Consider the following 14,615-nt stretch of genomic DNA (forward strand, 5'->3'; position numbering starts at 1 on the left):
AATCTATCCAAAGAAACCCAAAACATTAATTTGAAAAAACATAAGCACCTTTATGTTCATTGCAGCATTATTTACAATTGCCAAGATATGGAAGTGGCCCAAGTATCCATCAGTGGGACATTTGCACAATGGAAAACTACTTAGCCATAAAAAAGAACAAATTTTGCTCTTTGCAACAGTATGGATGGATCTGGAAAACATTATGCTAACTGAAATAAGCCAGTCAGAAAGACAAATACCATATGGTTTCTCTCATATGTGGAATCTAATGAACAAACTGAGCTAACAAGGAAAATGGTAACAGATTCATAGATGGAGAGTAGGATGACAGCTAGTGGGAGGGGGTTAGAGGGTGGAGGAATTGAGAAAAGAGGAAAAAGTACTCATGGACATGGGCAACAGTATGGTGATTTTGGGGGAAGGTGGTATAAGGAGGATAAATTGTAATGGGAAAAAAAGCTATCATTTAGAATAAAAGGACAGATAAAGAGCTTCCAAGACAGGAAAATACTAAAGGGATTTATTACCACCAGATCAGTATTATATGAAATGTTAGAGGTTCTACTTTAAAATGAAGGAAAGAGGGGTCAAAGATATGAATAATAAAATGGCAATAAATACATATCTATCAACAAATACTTTAAATACAAATGGATTAAATGCTCCACAGGCATATGGTTTGGACCAGAAAGAAGAAATAAACATTGAAGCAGAACAGAATGAAGAAACAAGGACTCAAAAAAATGAGGAGAGGCTTAGGAACCTCTGGGACAACTTTAAATGTTCCAACACCCAAATCATAGGGGTGTCAGAAGGAGAAGAGGAAGAGCAAGAAATTGAAACCTTATTTGAACAAATGATGAAGGAAAACTTTCCCAATCTGGCAAAGGAAATAGACCTCCAGGAAGTCCAGGAAGATCAGAGAGTCCCAAAGAAGTTGGATCCAAGGAGAAATACACTAAGGCACAACATAATTACATTATGCAAGATGAAAGATAAGGAGATGATCTTAAAAGCAGCAAGAGAAAAGGAGACAGTTACTTACAAAGGAGTTCCAATGAGACTGTCAGCTGATTTCTCAAAAGAAACCTTACAGGCAAGAGGGGCTGGAAAGAAGTATTCCATATTATGAAAAGCAAGGACCTAAAACCTAGATTACTCTAGCCAGCAAAGCTTTCATTTAGAATGGAAGGGCAGATAAAGTGCTTCCCAGATAAGGCCAAGTTAAAGGAGTTCATCATTACCAAGCCCTTATTATATGAAATGTTACAGGGACTTATCTCAGAAAAAGAAGATATAAAGTATGAACAGTAAAATGACAACAAACTCACAATTATCAACAACCAAACCTAAAAAAAAAAAAACAAACTTAAGCAAACAACTAGAATAGGAACAGGATCATAGAAATGGAGATCACGTGGAGGGTTATCAGTGGGGAGGGGGAGAGGGAGAATGAGGGGAGAGGTACAGAGAATAAGTAGCATGAATGGTAGGTAGAAAATAGGGAGGTTAAGAATATGTAATATATGAAATGTAGAAGCCAAAGAACTTATATATATGACCCATGGACATGAACTAACGGGGGAGGGGAATGTGGGTGGGAGAGGGTGTGTAGGGCAGATGAGACAACTGTAATAGCATAATCAATAAAATGTATTTAAAATAGAATGGAATCTTGCCATCTGCAACAACATGGGTAGACCTAAAGGGCATTATGCTAAGTGAAATAAGTCATACTGGAAGGACAAATACGATATGATTTCACTCATATATGGAATCTGGAAAACAAAATAAATGAACAAACAAAGCAGAAACGAAGTCATGAATACAAAGAAAATTTCGACTGTTGCCAGATAGGAGTGGGGTTGGGGGATGAGTGAAAAAGGGAAAAAGATTAAGAAGTACAAGAAAAGTTACAGAATAGTAATGGGGATGTAAAGTACTTCACAGGTAATATAGTCAATAATAATGTAAGAACCATGTATGGTATCAGATAGGTAATAGATTTATTGGAGTGATCACATCCTAAGTTGTATAAATTTCTAATCACTATGTTGTACACCTGAAACTAATACAATATTGTATGTCAACTGTAATTGAAAAATAAAAAATAATTAAAATAAAACAGCAATGACTTTTGGACCAGTGAGCAAAAGGAGATGCTCTTTGTTCCCTGAAGATGTCTTGTAGGCTCCTGTGAGGAAAGAGCTTTACCCATGTGATCTTCAGAGTTTGGGAGGGTTTACCTTTTTCCAGCAGAGAAGGGCAGCTTGACCCAGTTGAGATTGAGGTTCCTGGGAAGAACTCAAATCACCATCAATAGCTTCCAAGGGTCTTGAGCTTAGGGAGCTTTTGGAAAGACACAGACATGCGGGTGGTTTTATGGGCTAGTAAAAATATGGGGGTGGTTGTGGAGGTAGTGTGGGGATAATTTATGCCTCTCTGTTCAGCTCTCAGGGAAGCTCACAGTACAGCCATTCTAAGGCACTATTTGGTTACCTGACAGTGCTTCTCAATTTCTTCCCCTCTCTTTCCCTCAGTTCGGATGATGTGAAGGCTTAGTTGACAAAGCATGGTACAGGTAAGGCTTAAGAAGAGAGGTGTGCTGAGACTGAGCCAGACTCTTGGGCAGACTGTGGTTAAAGATGTGTCATCATTGTCAGACTAGTACATTCTGACATGTGACTAACCACCTGTAGTTAGAACTGAAAGAGGCTTAGCTGTCATTTGGGCAGTGCTTTATAAAGTGATTTTCCACACACAGCTGTCAAATCAAGGCTGTGGTCTGAGACCAGCCGTGGTTCAGTTCCCATGGAGGCACTTTACACTGGTTGCCTTTTTCTTTTGGGCAGGACAACTCTGGTCTTTGAGATGGGCTTTCCTAGGCTTTCAAGAGTGAAGCCTTGGCCAAATATGGGATAATTTGTGGACCAAAATATTTAAGTACACTAATAAATTTGAAACCATTGAATAAAATTAGAGTCCATGAGTTCATAATGACAATAAGTAGATAAATAAACAGGGAAGAAGGGAGGTTTCTTGCCTTGCTTACATTAGAATACTGAGGAGCTGCTGTTAGGTGGAGGAGTGCTCAAGTTGGAAAATTATTTTGCAGCTATCCTAGTAAAGATTGGATCAGGCAACTATTATCAATGGATGCTAAATTTAGAGAAAATTTTTATAGGCGCAGGATATTTGCATTCGTAAAGCATCTCCTCACAGAATTTCTTATTACTTACATGGAAGAAAAGTTAAATAATTAAACAGTGAAGAAAGTGGACAATAGCTTGCCTGGATAATAAAAACTAACATTACCAATGAAAGACAGGTGGATATCATGTGTTTCCAGATGTGAAACCCTGAGAAGGACACATAACCTATGCAGTGTTCCAGTTGGGAATGCACAGCCTGAAACTAATCATGAGGAAACATCAGGCAAACCCCCAATGAGGGATGTTCTAATTTTTTTTAAGTAAAGATAGTATATTTTCAAAATTAATATAATTAAAAACAAAGAAATGCTGGATCACCAAAAAATATGAACACAGGTGGTAGATTATGTAAAATATTGTGTAAATATTAAATTTACTGAAGTTGACTATTATGGTCATATAAAAATATTCTTATTTTTAGGAAATACACACTGGCATATTTAGAGGGAAAGAGCTATGATGTATGCAACATTTTCAAATGGTTCAGAAAGTAGAGAAACAGAGAGAATGATTGATTAATATTAGGTGAATCTGGGTAAAATATAAAGGCTATATGGGTACTCTTCATTCTTTTTTTACTATTCCTGCTTTTCTGTAAGTTTGGAATTATATCCAAATAAAAAGGGTGTTTTTTTGTTTTTTGTTTTTTTAAATAAGAGTGAGGCCTGGAAAGTAGGTGCTTATCCCTGTAGAAGGACCCATGAGCCTACCCCTGAGGCCTATGCTTCATGACAGTTCTGCTTTCTTGGGAAGATTAGAGGTTGGATAGGAGGCCAATTTCCCCAGAAATTTAGTTTTTCTTTCTCTCTCTTTTGACCTGTCCTAAGCCAGAAAAAGTGTCTTATCTGGAGCCTTGAAAGTCTATTCCTGTTCTCTTTCCCTATCTTCCTTTTCTACTATTCTTAGCAATGGCGGTTAAGGGAGCAGGCCTTAAAATCAACTGTCTGGAATAAGATTTTGGAAAGCCTGAGACTGCCAGTCAAGATGGTGGTGTAGGCAGACATGGTTCACCTCTTTGCACAACCACAACAAAATTACAACTAAAATATAGAACAACCATTGCTCAGAAACAAGAGAAATCGAGTTAAATGGCAGTCTGACAACTATGGAATTAAAGAAACCACATCTATCCAGACTGGTAGGAGGGGTACAGATGTGGAATGGGCTGGTCCCATATCCACAGGTGGTGGATAAAAATTTGGGAGTGATATCTTGAGAATGAGGAGCCCCAACCCTACACCAGGACTCCCAGCCCAGGCGTCCGGTGCCAGAAAGATAAGTCCCCATAATCTGGCTGAAAAAACCAGCAGAGATTGAGTCCATAGAAGAAACTTCTGGAGCCCCAAGGAGTTCCCCTTAAAGAGCCCACACAAGCTCACCTACTCAGACTTACTTGCTCTGGTTTCCAGTGCCGAGGAGGCAGCTTGAGGGGCCCGCAGAGAGAGGTTGAGGTGTCTGACAACAAAGCCATTGTCCCTTTTCTGAGCCCTCCCTCTACAGATCCAGCAGAGTGGTGCCATATCTAGTTCCACTTACCTGGCTAACACAATTTGACCAACCTTGGAGATCTCCAGAGACTCTGCTGCAATCAACTTATGGGTCCACCCAAGCTACTTTTCCATATGAATGACTGCTTTTGGCTCATGCTTTACAACTTCCTAAATCCTCTCAAACAAGCAGCAGCTGGCCTCAGTGAGCACCAGGCCCACAACTAGCAGCCTAGATTCAGAGCTTGGCTTCACCTGGAAATCTCCAAGATCAGCTCAAGTAGCAGCCATCTTCAATTGCTTTGTAATTCAGGCAAGGTGACCCCAGGCAAAACACAGGTGGGCCTGACCTTGGCCTGCACCACCCAGGAAACCTCAGGGCCAGCACACCCAGTGGACAGCTACAGACCTTGTTGGAGCACCACCACCCTGCCTATGGACAGCTGATACTCAGCAGAGGGTGGAGGTTGGAGGTAAGTTGTCACAGCTAATCCTTGCAGCTGACTGGCCTGGATAAATCCCTCCCATTGATCTCCCAACAGCAACCAAGGATCAACTATAAGAGGAGGGTGTCCTCAGCCCACATGAGGGGTGCACCTCATGTGGGCTGAGGACAAGTACCCAGCTCGGGTGATAGGGGATGCTGTGCCACTGGACCCTACAGAACACCTACTACATTAGGCCATACTACCAAGACACAGAGTCATAGCAGTTCTACCTAATGCATAGAAACAAACACAGGGAGGCTGCAAAAGTGTGGAGACAAAGAAACATGGCCCAAATGAAAGGACAGAACAAAAAGAGCTAAATGATATGGAGGTAAGCAATGTATCAGATGCACAGTTCAAAATATTGATTATAAGGATGCTCAGAGAACTTAGTGAGGACCTTAATAACATAAAAAAGATCCAGTCAGAAATGAAGGATACACTAATTGCAATAAAGAACAATTTACAGGGAAACAACAGTAGAGTGGATGAAGCCAAGAGTCAAATCAATGATTCGGAACATAGGGAAGCCAAAAACAACCATTAGAACTACAAGAAGAAAAAATAATCCAATAAAATGAAGATAGTATAAGCAATCTGTGGGGCAATTTTAAACAATTCAACATTAGCTTCATAAGGATGCTAGTAGGAGATGAGAAAGAGCAAGAAGTTGGAAATCTATTTGAAAAAATAATGAAAGAAAATTGTCCTAATTTGGTGAAGGAAATAGACGTGCAAGTTCAGGAAGCATAGAGAATCCCAACAAGATGGATGCAAAGAGGGCCATGCCAAGACAAATCATAATTGAAATGCCAAAAGTTAAAGACAGAGAGATAGGATGGTGAGTATAGGAGGATGGGTGAGAGGTGAGGGGATTAAGAAATACAAATAGGTAGTTACAGAACAGTCATGGGGATGTAAAGTACAGTATAGGAAAGGGATTAGCCAAGTAACTTACACACATGGCCCGTGGACATGAACAAAGGTGGGGGGGTAGTCTGAGGGAGTAGGGGGTGCTGGGTGGAAAGGGGCAAAGGGGGAAAATCAGGACAACTATAATAGCATAATCAATTTCATATGTATAAATTTTTCTCTTAAAAAAAGATTTTATTTATTTCTTTTTAGAGAGAAGGGAAGTGAGGGATAGACAGAGAGAAAGATCAATGTGTGGTTGCTTCTCTTACACCCCCTACAGGGGACCTGGACTGTAATGTAGACATGTGCTCTGACTGGGAATCGAACCAGCAACCCTTTTGGTTCGTAGTCTATCACTCAATCCACTGAGCCACACCAGCCAGGGCCAATAAAATATTTTTTAAAAATAAAATAGCCCTGACTGGTGTAGCTCAGTGGATTAAGTGCGGGCCTGCGAACCACACGATTGCGGTTCGATTCCCAGTCAGGGCACAAGCCTGGGTTGCAGGCCAGTTCCCAGCAGGGGACTCATGAGAGGCAACCATACATTGATATTTCTCTCCTTCTCTCCTTCCCTTCCCTTCTAAAGATAAATAAATAAAATTAAAAAAAATAAAATAAAAAATCAAACTGTCTGGGTTTGAATGCTGGCTATACCACTGCATGACTCAGAACTGGTTTCTTTGAAAAAAAAAAAACCTTTAAAAAAGTTCTCATGCAGAATTTAGGCTCTAACAAAAGACCTGTGAATAACATTAGTGTGCATAGGGGATATCTGCTTCCTGCTAGAGGGTGATGCCACTGCCCTCCTGTTTATTTCTTGATATGCTCAGTAATGCTGTGCGCTGAACACTGCTATCTCCTGCTACAGAAGAGCCAATGGGGTCCTTGAGATGCGAAAGCCAGGCCACATATTGTTATAAATGAAGGAGAATGCCTTTTTCCTTTGTGATACCTTCTGTCAGATGAACAGTCAAGCAGGTTTGCTTGCTTATGCACTGATGTCCTACTAAGGTTTTGTTGAGTTTTTTTTTTTTTTGAGATTCCCTCCTTCTCCTCAATTTCCTTTTTCTCAAAAGATTCAGAAATGATTTGAAAGTCGGGAGGATCAAGAGACACACACACATCTGCATTCAGAATTTACCCTTCTCTCCCAGGACTAAGAAACAAATGAGGATAGTGTTAAGAAGCCTCTGGGACAACTTCAAGCCTTGGTAAAATTTGGGAGGTAGCTGGTAGTATGACCTTTCATACACCCATAGGCTGGCAAGGACTGGGGAAGCTTGGGTAACATACAGCTCGGAGGAAAACTGTGCCAAGGCAGACTAGGTTAGTCAAAGACATCACAGAACAAGGGGTACATGCTCTTATAAGGGAGGTGTCTTATAAAACTCTCAGAAAGGCCTTCTAAATATAATACATGGAAGGAAAGCCTGCAACAAAGACACTAGGTATCCTGCTTCATCGTTATTGTGAATTAGCTACTTGATCACTAGTCCAACTAATTTGAGGCCAGCTATTTGTTTGCTAGGAAGACAGAGCTATCAGAATGATGTCTGGATGAGCTATTGAAGGGGAGGGATACACTCAGGCACAAAATGGGCCCTTGAAATAATTTCTGGTATGATGGCTCAGAAAGAAAAATGGGACTCCAGTCCCTTGCATGGTGGCAGTTATAATTTACTATTGTTTGCTGCATCTGCACTGGAGTGGGGTCTGTCTATGAGCTTCACGCTGCCTCAGGTGCTGGGGAGGGTTTGGAGTGGAGGAAACAAGCTGGAAACACTCTTGTCAGGATCAGCCCTGTGATGGGGGATGGCTGGGGAGAAGCAGCTGCATTCGGTCAGATGGTAGAAGTGAGAGGAGAGGAAGTAGAGGCTTGCTGGATTCTGTGCCTCCCATAGGGACAGCAATTACTAGCCTAGCTCTGTCCTGTGAGCCCTGCATGAAGTGTGCCTTGGTCAGCAAATGGGGGAAGGGGCCAGTGGAAAGGAGCTCCTGGGGCCAAAATCACTCACCAAGGCTGGGTTTTCAGTGGATGTTTTCATGTGTAAGGGGTTCAACAAGGTCATGGATTGGTGTGATTCCAAGTCATTTTTTTTGTGTGTAATATTTCAAGTTCCTGGTTCCTGGGTATTTATCAGCAGAACAATCTGGTTGCAAGGAACTGCTTACCTCACATCTGCTTAGGAAAGGAGACTTCTGCTGAACTCCATCCTCACAGGAGCTGCAGGAAGCCTTTTCTCTCCTCCTGCAGCTCTCCCTTCCCTCAGCTTTTACAAAGCACACCAGGAAACCACTTTCTTTCCCCATTTCCATGGGAGAGGGAAAGTGGGATAATAAGAAAAAGTCCATATTTGTGGAAGACTTTTCATGAGGCAAGCATTTACAATGATCCTGAGAAGTAGGTGTTTATATTAGCTCCATTTTACAGATGAGGACATGGAGGCTCATTTACCCCTGCTTATTTCTTTTATAACACTGATCTCTCTCTCTCTCTCTCTCTCTCTCTCTCTCTTCCCTCTTACAGCTGTTGGTCTGTTCCATGGTTCTATGCCTCTGGTTCTATTTTGCTTGTTAGTTTATTTTGTTCATTAGATTCCTCTTATAAATGAGATCATATGGTATTTGTCTTTCACTGACTGGCTTATTTCACTTAGCTTAATAATCTCCAGTTCCTTCTTTCTTTTTGCTGCAAAGTATTCCATTGTGTGGTTGTACCACAGTGTTTTTTATCCACTCATCTATTGATGGGCACTTAGGCTGTTTCCAAATCTTGGCTACTGTAAATAGCACTGCCATAAACTTGGGGGTGTATAAATTATTTGAATTGGTGTTTTGGGATTCATCCAGCATATTCCCAGCAGTGCAATTGCTGAGTCCAAAGGCAGTTCCATTTCTAATTTTTTGAGGGTATTCCATACTATTTTCCACAGTGGCTATACCAGTCTGCATTCCCACCTGCAGTGGGCCAGGGTTCCCTTTTCTCCACATCCTCACCAGCACTTGTTGTTTCTTGATGTATTGATGATGGCCATTCTAACAGGTGTGACATGATATTTCATTGTGGTTTTAATTTGCATCTTTCTGATAGCTAGTGACATTAAGCATTTTTTATATGTCTATGATCCATCTCAATGTCCTCTTTGGAGAAGTATCTGTTCGGGTTCTTTGCCCATTTTTAAATTGGATTATTTGTCTTTCTGGTGTTGTTGTATAAGTTCTTCATATATTTTGGAGATTAAATCCTTGTCTGATATATCATTGGCAAAATATGTTCCTCCATAATGTTGGTTCCCTTTTTATTTTGTTGATGGTTTCTTTAGTTGTGCAGAAGCTTTTTATTTTGATATATCCATTTGTTTATTTTTCCTTTATTGCCCTTGCCCTAGGAGATATATTGCCAAAATATTGCTATGCAAGATATCTGAAAATTTATTGCTTATATTTTCCTCTAGGATTTTAATGTTATATTTAATTTTATGTTTATTAAAATATATGGTATATTTTATTTTATATGTAAGTCTTTCATCCATTTTGAGTTTATTATGGTGTATGGTGTAAGATGATGTTCTAATTTCATTTTTTAAAAAAATATATTTTATTGATTATGCCATTACAGTTGTCCTATTTCCTCCCTTCATTTCCCTCCACCCTGCACACCCTCTCCCCCACCATTCCCCCCTTTAGTTTATATCCACGTGTCTGAAGTTCTTTAGATTCTATATTTCCCATACTATCCTTGCCCTCCCCCCTGTCTATTTTCCACCTCCCATTTATGCTACTTATTCTCTGTACCTTCTCTCCACTTCTCCTCCTCCCACCCCCCTGTTGCTAACCCTCCATGTGTTCTTCATTTCTATGAAAGGGGTATAGAAACCCCCTTCCACTCCTGATCTAGCTGTCCTCTTGGTTTGCTTTTGTTTTAGGTGTGGTTGTTAGTAAGTGTGAGTTTGCTGTCCTTTCACTGTTCATATTTTTTATCTTCTTTTTCTTAGATTAGTCCCTTTAACATTTCATATAATAAGGGCTTGGTGAGGATGAACTCCTTGAATTTGTCCTTATCTGAGAAGCACTTTATCTGCCCTTCCATTCTAAATGAAAGCTTTGCTGGGTAGAGCAATCTTGGATGTAGGTCTTTGGATTTCATGACTTGGAATACTTCTTTCCAGCCCCTTCTTGCCTGTAAGGTCTCTCTTGAGAAATCTGCTGACAGTCTGATGGGAACTCCTTTGTAGGTGACTGTCCCCTTATCCCTTGATGCTTCTAGGATTCTCTCCTTCATTTTAGTCTTGGCTAATGTATTGATGATGTGCCTTGGTGTGTTCCTTCTTGGGTCCAACTTCTTTGGGACTCTCTGAGCTTCCTGGATTTCCTGGAAGTGTATTTCCTTTGCCAGATTGGGGAAGTTCTCCTTTATTATTTGTTCAAATAAGTTTCTCACTGGTCGCTCTTCTTCTTCCCCTTCTGGTAGCCCTATAATTCGGATGTTGGAATGTTTAAAGATGTCCTGGAGGTTCCTAAGCCTCTCCTCATTTTTTTGAATTCTTGTTTCTTCATATTTTTCTGTTTGGTCATTTTTTATTTCCTTCTGGTCTAAACCATTGATTCGAGTCCCAGTTTCCTTTCTATCACTACTGGTTTCCTGTGCATTTCCCTTCATTTCAATTAGTGTAGCCTTCATTTGTTCCTCTAATTTGTGACTAAAATCAACCAGTTCTGTGAGCATCCTGATCACCAGTGTTTTGAACTGTGCATCTGATAGGTTGGGTATCTTTTGGTTGTTTAAAAGTATTGGCTCTGGGGCTTTGATTTGTTCTTCTGTTTGAGCCATAATATTTTGGTCTGTTCATGCCTGTTACACATGAGGCGCAGAGCCTTAGGTGTTCACCAGGGTGGGGGGATCCAGTTGCTGGGTTGTGATGCTGTATGTGGGGTCAGGGTCAAAGAGGGCAATGGTGGTCCCCTCTGCTGCTTCCCGCACCTGGGGCCTGCGTGGTCTGTCTCACTGCTCGCTCCTTTGCCTGGTTTATCTGCATGTGAATGTGTGACCACAGTCAGCCTGCCGCCTTGCATCCTCACTGGGTCTGCCTGTTGCAACCCACGCCTGGGATCTGCCAACCATGGCCTACATGCCTGGGTCAATCTGGCTGAGTTTTCCTGTGCAACCCCTCTCCACCAGCTGCTGGTTCTGCCCCTCTTACTGGTGTGACTGAATGATTTGTTGTTGTTGGACTTCCATATAGTTCAATTTTCTGTGTTTTGGTTGCGTTTTTGTTACTAAAATTTTGTTGTTTTTAAAGTTGGTTGTACAAGGAGGCACAGTATTTCCACCTACGCCTCCATCTTGGCCAGAAGTCCCTAATTTTATTTTTTTTTGCCCGTACCAGTCCAGTTCTCCCAACACCATTTATTGAAGAGAGTGTCTTTATTCCATTGTATGCTCATTATGCCTATTATTTTGAATTCTATGTCTGATACGTTGTTTGCTTCAATTTCATTTAACTCTTTGGGAATTCTTCCATTTTTTTCAATGCTGTTTTTTATCTTCCCATTTTATCTGTATCTTTTTGTTTGTTTCTATGTATTACATAGATCTGCTTTGTTTCTTTATCTTGTGGGGTGGGCTTATGTTGTAGGAGTCCTGTGGGACCCAGTGGTGCAGACTCTCTGATCTCCTGATCTGGATGGTCTTCCTAGAGTCTTTGTGTTGGTTATGCAGACTCTCATGTTGCATTTGAGTCCTGAATATTGCTGGCTTATTTGTTGGTGGGGTCTCTCCTCTGGCTGGCTGACTGAGAGGCTTAACCCCCACCACATCTTATATGCTGTTGTACATGTGCTGGTAGAACAAAGAAAACAATACAAAAAAATGAAATCTAAACAAGCAACCCCCTCCAGCAACAACAGCATATCAATGATAAAAGATCAGAAAATAATAAAAGTGGGAGGAAAAATGGAATATTAGGAAAAAAGGGGGAAAAAAGAAAAAGAAGAAGAGAAGACCGAGGGACAGAAAAGTGATTATGGGAGTAGGAAAGGGAAGAGAGCTAGTACAAATAGTGAATTGAAAGAGGAAAACAGAAAAAGGAAAGAAAGATAGAGTAAGAATAACCAAGCTAAGAAAAGAAGAAGGGAACAATGGGTAATCAAAGGTAAGAGTAAAATAAGAGATATAAAAGAAAAAATAGAGCAATAAAAGTGGAAGCAAAAGAAAAATAGAAAAAGAATAAAAAGAATATAAAAATAAAGACAATAATAAAAAAGAACAAAGTGGAACTCATCTCAGCAGAATTTAGGGCTTGCCTACTGGGTTCTTCCTTTGGATATGGCTCTGATGTGTCTGAGGCAGTCAGTGTCAGATGCTGTCCACATCTAGCCCTCAGCAGCCTACAAATGATCCACAGTTTGTGGCTGATTCCTCTGGGCTTGGCTGCACCCAGGATGGGCACAGCTGTTCTGCAAAATTCAGCTTTATCAGCAGTGGGCCCAGGGGTTTGTCGGCAAACAACCCAAGTCACTGAAGGTTCTGCTTCTGCCTGTCTCTGCCTGCTGGCCTGCTGTCAGCCTTAGACTGGTCACAGACCTGACTATTTCTGAGAGGAACCAGGGGGAATGGGATTCCTGGATCTCCTGTGACAGGTGCCTTTCAGAACTCAGGGAAGATGCTGGGTGTATTCCCCTACCACTGAGCCACTAGTCTGAGTCTGTCTGGGATTTTTTGTCTGTACTCAGAAGGACTGGGCCCCTAGTAGGCCAATGGATGTCTCCAGAGCCCAGATTTTGGGTCTGCTGGAAACTGGGAGGGTGTTTCTATGGCTCTCTCATGAGCAGGGATTGCTAGTCTGTTTCCCGGGAGAGTGTGTAGTGTGGCTGCACCACCCTACAGCCCATCTCTCATACCCCCTGAGTCTGTGTATGTTGCTGTCAGTAGGTATTAAGATGCAGGATGGGAGAAAAGAAAGAAGAAGGAAAAAAACAGACAAAACAAGACAAAAAAACCCCCCAGAATAAACAGCAACAACAAAAAAGGTACAGGGTAGATTGAGCTGCATTCCAGATGGTGGGGGATATGGTATCCCACAGAGTAAGGTAGTTGTTTTTCCCCTGGGTGGGGCTTTCTCTTCTCAAGAAAGATGGCTGCTCTGAACTCCAGGTATATCCTAGCACAGAAAACCCTACAGCTGCTCCCCCATGTCTCTGCACAGTGTCTTTCTCTTCAGATTCTACTCATGTGACTCCAGTCCATGCTGCCTTCCCTTTGTTGGGGCCTGAGATGAGTGGCTGTGAACACAAAACTTGTGTTTTGCTCCTTTAAGGATTAAGTAAAGTAGTGGCTTTGTCTCTAGTGGGCCTTGTCTTTCCCCAGCAGAGATAAACCTTTATGGCCTTTTGCCACTGGATGCTACAGAGTCTGCTGATCCCAGCACTAGTGCTCTGTGCTTGGGAGCCTTGATTGTGGCCCCAGCTTCTCTCCTTTCAAGGGGAAGCTTCCATCACCTTGCCATGACCTTGGCCCACCATCCTTGTGAACGGGGCTGGCCCCTTTAATGACCTCACCCTTCCTACTGGTTGTGGTGTTTTTTTTCTTGTCTTTGGTTAAAAGTCTCTTTTTCATGTAGTCTTCAGTTTATTTTGTGTGTCTAGTCCTCTCTTTAGTTTATTTCCAATTTGGTTCTGGGAGGAGGTGTGCAATATATCCTCCTACTGTACTGCCATCTTGTGCCCCATCTGATCACAATCTCTTATCATCTTTTTTTCCATACTCTTATTTGTGTGCCCCCTTGGAGTGTATCCTGTATGAGAGAGGAGTTCTGTTTGTTTTGGTCACTGCTCTGTGTCTGGTGCCTAAGAGTTTGTGTGGCGCATCACAGATTCTCATTAGGTTGTGTTTTTCATTAGGTCTGAGGTTTGATTTTACCCCACTTACAAGCTCATAACTTAGCCTATTACTATTTCATGGGTCCTGGAAGAAAATATAAGACTCCTGGATCAGAGACAATGGACTATATTACGGCAGAGCAAGCAGCATGAACATTAGCTTGTTTGCATCAGTTCCCCTTATTCCCTAGTCTCATGGGGGTAATACAGTGGACCCAGATGCAATCTTTATATGTAGTCAGTTTACATCACAGCTGAGAGACACTGAGCTTGGAGATCCCAGCATTATGTAGCCAGAAGTAAGCATGCCTACTCTTTCCCAGGGGGAGATAATGAACTCATCCCTAAAGATTGCTTGCTGCAAACATAAACCTGAGAGCTGTCCCTAATAAAGAGGAGTCAGGGCCTTCTATTCTTGGCATAGTCCAGCAGGAAACATAGGAGCATAAGAAACCTATGGAAGAGTGTCTCCCAATATCCTTCCCTCTCTTCATTCCTGAGTCCCCTGTGGGAACTTGGCAGAACTACCTTGTATTAGATTCTCTTTAATGCATAGGCCTTGTCTCTACACCCACTCTGGACTGTAAACTTATTGGAGGTAGTGTCCCTGTATAAATACTTATTTAAAAATA

The sequence above is a fragment of the Sturnira hondurensis genome, unplaced genomic scaffold, assembly GCF_014824575.4.
Source record: "Sturnira hondurensis isolate 20B ecotype Veracruz unplaced genomic scaffold, ASM1482457v3 Scaffold0008671, whole genome shotgun sequence".
Lineage (NCBI taxonomy): Eukaryota > Metazoa > Chordata > Mammalia > Chiroptera > Phyllostomidae > Sturnira > Sturnira hondurensis.